Source organism: Octopus sinensis, linkage group LG23 (assembly GCF_006345805.1).
Source record: "Octopus sinensis linkage group LG23, ASM634580v1, whole genome shotgun sequence".
NCBI lineage: Eukaryota > Metazoa > Mollusca > Cephalopoda > Octopoda > Octopodidae > Octopus > Octopus sinensis.
In genome coordinates, this window is record NC_043019.1 from 7961837 (window position 1) to 7969336 (window position 7500).

The window sequence follows — 7500 nt, forward strand, 5'->3', positions numbered from 1 at the left end:
ATATATATATATATATATATATTACACTACATATGTGGGAAATTCTGTCTGTGAGTGTGTTTGTAGAGTTGTTAGCTAAAACCTCCTACATCGTTTTATCGATCTTGATGAAGCTTGATACATGAGTAGAACTCATGCCTGCAAACCTCATGGCTAGGTTAGGTTTTGAAAAAAATCGATAACAGGCATTCTTATATATAACGAATATATCATATTTCAACATCCAAGGGAAATAACACAGTCATTTCCTAAATTATTTGGTATAAATCAAATTGTGTATGGTTATTTCTTAGTATTTGAAATGTTAGAGTTATTTTCACAATTTACCTAGTACAACCCTGAAACAGGTAAATAGTATCTTCAATAAATAATAGATCCACTTATTTCGGTTAGTGACTTATTCACGAACGTACCAACACTAACGCCGCTGAGTGTAATATTATCAGGGTACGCACAAAAACCTTTTTTCAGAGTTATTTACTTTGATTTGTTATTATGTCAGATAAGTCTGTTATTAGGAAACATGCTTCACGATTTTAGTATACATAGCTTATTAGTATTTCCCCCATGTTCTATATACTCTGGGAACGCATTAAAGCCCTTTTCGGGGCAACGTTATTTGAATTCTTACCATCGGGTAACTAGTTTCAAGTTATGACATAACTGACTTCGCAATTTGGGTCTTGACCGAAGGGGTTCTCAGCTCAGCAAATATATAATATTATATAAATATATATATATATATATATATATATATATATATATATTCTATATATATATATATATATATATATTATATATATATATAGATATTATATATATATATACATATATATTATATATATACATATATATATATATATACACACACACTATATATATAGATATATTTATATATCTATATTTATCTATATATATGTCTATGTGCGTTTGTGTATATATATATATATATGTATATATATGTATATATATGAATGTATATTTTTAAGCATAAAATTGAATCTATATAGACGCATTTACATAGATTCACACACACCCACACACGCGCGCGTGTAGATACACATACACATACTCCTACACCTCAACATTGCAATAACTCGACATAGAAACAATACGTTGGACATTGAGAGAGAGAGAGAGAGAATTGCGCATTCTGTGATGAAACGCCATTGAAACGTGTCACTACTGGCTGCAACCTGTTTGTCTTTGTCAGAAAATATTGTATAAAGAATGGAGTTGTTTACATCTCTCGATAGACACAGATTTATCTATAATATCTCCATACATTAGACGCTGCAAAATATGACTGAGGGTGTGTCTGTGGTTGTATTTACATTTGTATATGTCTCGTATCTCAATGTATATATATATATTATATATATATAATTATATATATATATAGATATAATATATATTTATATATATAATATATATATAGAGGTATATGTATATATGTATATATATATATATAATGCATATATACATATATATATATTTATATATATATATATGTATAATTATAATATATATGTATATATATATATATATAAATATATACATATATATATATACATATATATATATACATACATATAATATATATATATATATGTATATATATAATATATGCATATATATGGATGGATAAATTATTTTAATTATTATTATTAGTAGTAGTAGTAGTAGTAGTAGTAATAATAGTAGTAGTAGTAGTAGTAGTAGTAGTAGTAGTGGTGGTAGTAGTAGTAATAGTAGTAGTAGTAGTAGTAGTAGTAGTAGTAGTAGTAGCAGTAGTTGTATTATAGCAGACGCAGTAATAATATTACTAGTAGTTGTGTTGGTGGTGGTGGTGGATGTGGTGGTGGTTTTTGCTGCTGTTGTTGTTGTCTTTGCTATGTGTCTGTAAATCGGATTAGTTCGCAATAGTTAAACGCTCTGCGCGCCACCACAGGTTTATAAACGCACAGACATTGTAGATTAGACCAGCTTTTAATACGAGTATCTGTTACGAACTTTGCTTTCTTTGGAACGAAAGCAACTATTTATATATCTATCTATGTAGAAATATTTACGAGTGAAATCTGTATGAAATTTGCTATGTCTTGTGAGAGCTGTTATACCAACAACAACGACACACGCACAGGTTCAATTTCACTTCGTTGTTGTGAATGAGTTGCCTAAATATTCAACCAACTAACTAATCGATCCTTTGTTTAATGTGCTGATTAAACAATCAGTAAGTCTCTTCTTAGTCAATGTTTCTTTATTGCTGTTGTAACCTTTTCGGGGATTCAGGGATTTCCCCTTTCTTTCGAATGTCTGCTTTGACTCTGTTGGTTTAATGTGTGCGTATGTATGTTTCCGTGTGTGTGTGTAGATGGGATTTCCGGGATTAAGGAATATCTATATATATATATATTTTACTTGTTTCAGTCATTTGACTGTGGCCATGCTGGAGCACCGCCTTTACTCGAGCAAATCGACCCCAGGACTTATTCTTTGTAAGCCCGGTACTTATTCTATCGGTCTCTTTTGCCGAACCGCTAAGTGACGGGGACGTAAACACACCAGCATCGGTTGTCAAGTAATGCTAGGGGGACAAACACAGACACACAAACACATACACATACACATACACATACATACATATATATACATATATACGACAGGGTTCTTTCAGTTTCCGTCTACCAAATCCACTCACAAAGCATTGGTCGGCCCGGGGCTATAGCAGAAGATACTTGCCCAAGATGCCACGCAGTGGGACTGAACCCGGAACATATGGTTGGTTAGCAAGCTCTTACCACACAGCCACTCCTGCACCTGTATGTTATTATATATATATATATATATATATATATATATATTATATATATATATATATAATTCTTATACAAGAATGTTGCTGACAGTGACCTCGAATTCCCGGCCAGCTAAGTCATCGTGGACGATGATGGCTTAGCTGATCGAGACTCCGAAGCCGCTGGCAAAAAAATAGTTGTTTAAGATTACTGTAAAACTGCTTTTATAACAGAATGTAAAAACCAGCATTCGTATACACACGTGGGTGTGTGGGTGTGTGGGTGTATTCAGAGAAAGAGAGAGGGGGGAACGTGAGAGGGAAGAGAATGAGAGTGAGAGAGAGAGGGGGGGGGAGAAAGATGAGGATGGTGACAAATGGAGAAAGTTTAAAAGACGATATACAAATATAAAGTAATTAAGATCGGTCTTTGTGTAAATGCACATTGGCTGATAGAGTTTTAAAATGGAAATGAAAGAGGTTTAGAATACGTAGCGGCTTGTTGATATGTATTCGATAGATATTCGGAATATTGTATGTAGCTAGCTCCGGGAACCAAAGACCGTTGTAGGTATAGGGTAAAAAAAAAATAGTAGAAAGCGTAAATATTATATCTGACTGTCTGTCTATATGTCCAAATATATCTATGTATATATGTATCTTTTCTGCTGCTTTTATTTTTTGAATTTTCCTGAAAGGCAAGAGCTGGTGTCTAACAGAGATATAAATTCCATCGCTTGAATATAAATAATCAAAACAACTTCATATTTTGAATTTGAGACAAGTTGCGCATATTTTTACTTTTCCGATTAAACATTGCAATTGTAATGTCCTCGTTAACTGGTTGAATTTTTTCTGATAAATCTCAGCACTTTTCACCTCGTCACAGGCAAGACCTCGTGTACCGATAGCTCTTAGTATAAATCTCAATTTATGTATAACACACAACGTCCTTAGTCATAGCCAGAGAATTATACAACATTGATTGAATAAAAGAGAGTTGGTTAAAAGAAATCTAATCAACAAATACCAACAATTGCCCGGTATAGAATTATTAGTTCTACGTCACGTAGTCGGACATTGTTTATTTGCATAGCTTATACTTAAGCGAGGAGAACCGCTAAATATTGAATATGATTTGGGAAATATATTAAAAGTTTATTTATCAGCATCATCATCATGATCATCATCATCGTTATCGTTATAATCACACCCCCAATTCTTCTCTTCTTCTTCTTCTTCTTCTTCTCATTATTATTGTTATCATTATTGTTGTTGTTGGTATTATCATTATTATCATCATCATCATCATCATCATCATTATTATTATTATTATTATTATTATTATTATTATTATTAATATTATTATTATTATTAATATTATTATTATCATTATTATTATTATTATCATTATTATTGTTATTATTATTACTATTATTATTATTATTATTATTATTGTTATTATTATTATTATTATTATTATTATTATTATTATTATTATTATCAGCATCATCACGTTTCTCTACCGTTTTATTGGTTAGCAGGCCATTGTGTGTACACTTTTGGCTTATCTTATATTTAGTTGTGTGATTTTGTGCGAATTATACCATTGAAGCCTCAAAAGATGCTGCCTTTTTGATGTCTGAGTATTTATGTAGAAAATGTACTTTAGAATTCAAAAATCTATTCTATATGTTTATACGTTTATATATTTATATGTATAAGTCTACACACACACACACACACACACACACACACACACAAATAGATGAATAGATAAGCACACAAACACTCATGAGTCAATTTGATTGTAGGTATAAACACGCGGATACGCAGTCGTACAAATCACAGGAGCATTCACACTCATACACATTGAAATACGGAATCGACACGTACATATATACACACTAAACATGATTTGGAAGTACGGTTCCAACGGTGAAAGCTTGTGTAGAAAGTAAAAAAAAAACATAAACACACTCACACGTTTATGAAAAGTTCAGCAGTCTAACTGAATGTGTTTGAGGAAGGAAAATTTGTGCATGCGCCAATGTGTCTTTATGCGAGATCACGGTGGTAGGTGTGGTGGGGCGTAATTGATAGGTACATAAACAGATACACGTATACATACATTCACATACACACAAAAAGGCAAGCACCTGCATATACGTGTATGTATGTGCGTGTGTGTTTTGCGTATGTATATGTATACATGTAATCATATACATACATACTATATACATATATGTACATGCATATAGATATGTATATATATATATGTGTGTGTATATATATATATATATATATATATATATATATATATTTATATGCATATATATATGTGGGTATATCTATCTATTCATCAATATATCTATCTATCTATCTATCTACCTACCTACACACCTACCTATGTATGTATTTATGTATGTATGCATGCGTGAGTGTATGTGTGTGTATGCGCGTGTGTGTATCTTACAGAGGGGAACACAAAAAGAAATAACAATACAGGTCCTACCCAGAACAGACCACCACCACTCTCCTTTACTACTGCTTAATCGTATGTATGTAGGTATGCATGTATGCATGTATATACGTGTATATATATGCATGTATCTAATGTACACGTATATATATATATATATATATATGTGTGTGTGTGGTGTTGTGTGTGTGTGTGTGTGTGCGTGCGTGTGTGCGTGTATGTGTATATATACATTACTTCAAATATACACATCCCACAGACACGCAGATGAATAAATACGTCTATACATACATGCGTAGAAATACATTTATACACACATACATATATTTATATCTGTGTGATGGTGTTGGTGGTGGTGGTGGTGGTGGTGGTGTGGGGGGTAACATGCCAACAACTGAAAACTCGAATACACATCAGACAAGATCAAGATTATATTGAAGTAGAAACTACACATCTGGATAATACCGTATAACAACAACAACAACATAATGAAAACTGCATTGATCTGAGATGAGAAACAAAGACGAGAGAGGACAATGGAAAGACACAGAAAGCATCAACATGCTTCGGCATGATGATATAATTGAATTGACAATTGAAAGACAGCTATTTGCAGACGCTACTGTAGAAGTTGTTACTTTTTCTCGTGCGATGTTGGCATCAGGTATTCAAGAATTCAGGTATTTAGCCGCCGGCTTTCATGACGCACAGTCATTCGAAAGAATCGCTTTGTTTTTAGGGTTTGTTTTGCAGACACTACTTACGTAGGAATATGTGTGTATATTCGTGTATCAATGAATGCTATTAATACACACACAAACACACAGACACACAGACACACACACACACGCGCACACACAGACACACAGACACACAAACACACACACACACACATGTACGTACATATGTGTGTGTATTGGTGCGTATGTGTATTGCATATATATACGTATATGCATATGTGTATATATAGTATATTAAAATATGGATATAAGTGAGTGCATGCGTGTATATATATAAGTGAGTGTATACTGGTTTATACGTTTTACTATATCATTCCATACACACACCTGTATATACATAAAGTATAAATAGGTATATATATATAATTATATATATATATACATGTCTATATATCGACATATATATGTGCTTATGTGTGTGCGTAATGATATATAATATATATATATATATATATATATATATATATATATATATATATATAGATAGATAGATAGATAGATAGATAGATAAACAGATAGATAGATAGATAGATAGATATACATATATATAGATATATATATACCTTTATATAACCAAAGTCAAATACGTATTAATGTGCATATAGGTGCAACGGGTGTACGTGTTTCTGTACATGTTTGCAGTTCTGTGTGAGTCTAACATCAGTTTTTTTTTCCTCATTTGAAAATAACCCAATACATGAACACATGCGTACTTATACATCGATGTATAAGTACGCAGGCAAAGCAGAGTTATAACAGAGTAATTTCCCTTCATTTTTAACGGTATTTTTTCATAACGTTTTCAAATAGCCAGATAACCGAAGAGATGGTGTTGTGATTTCCACTTCGGCATCTGAAACTCAGAGTTTTATCTTGACTACCGAGTAATGTAACATATTGTATATATATATATATAATATAATATATATATATATATATATATATATATATATATATATTATATAGATATTATATTATATATATATTATATATATAGATAATATATAATTATATATGTGTGTGGTGTGTGTGTGTGTGTGTATCTACATAGACATTTGAGTGTATATATGTGTTTGTGCATTTAGGTGCTTGTTAGTGAATGTCTGTACGAGTTCGTTGATTTGAACCTACCGATATATAATGTGTCCGTATGCCTTGAGCGTAAGGAAGCAGGAACCATGAGAGAAAGAGAGAGAGAGAGGCGGAAGGAGAAAGACAGATAGAAAGAGAGGGAGAAAAAGAGAGAATCAGGGAATGAGAGAGCGGGAGTATGTGAGATATTAGAAGAAAAAGACAGAGAATGGAAGAGAGACAAAGAGAGCCAAAGAGAGAAAGTGGGTGAGAGAGTAAATAAGGGACAGATATGAAGCGTTGGAGTCAAGGTCATAGGCCTTGAAGATGCACATTTCTCCGTTGACACACTGACTGCAGTCAAATATATAACACAAATATATAGCACTAGTCGACTGCATCGATCC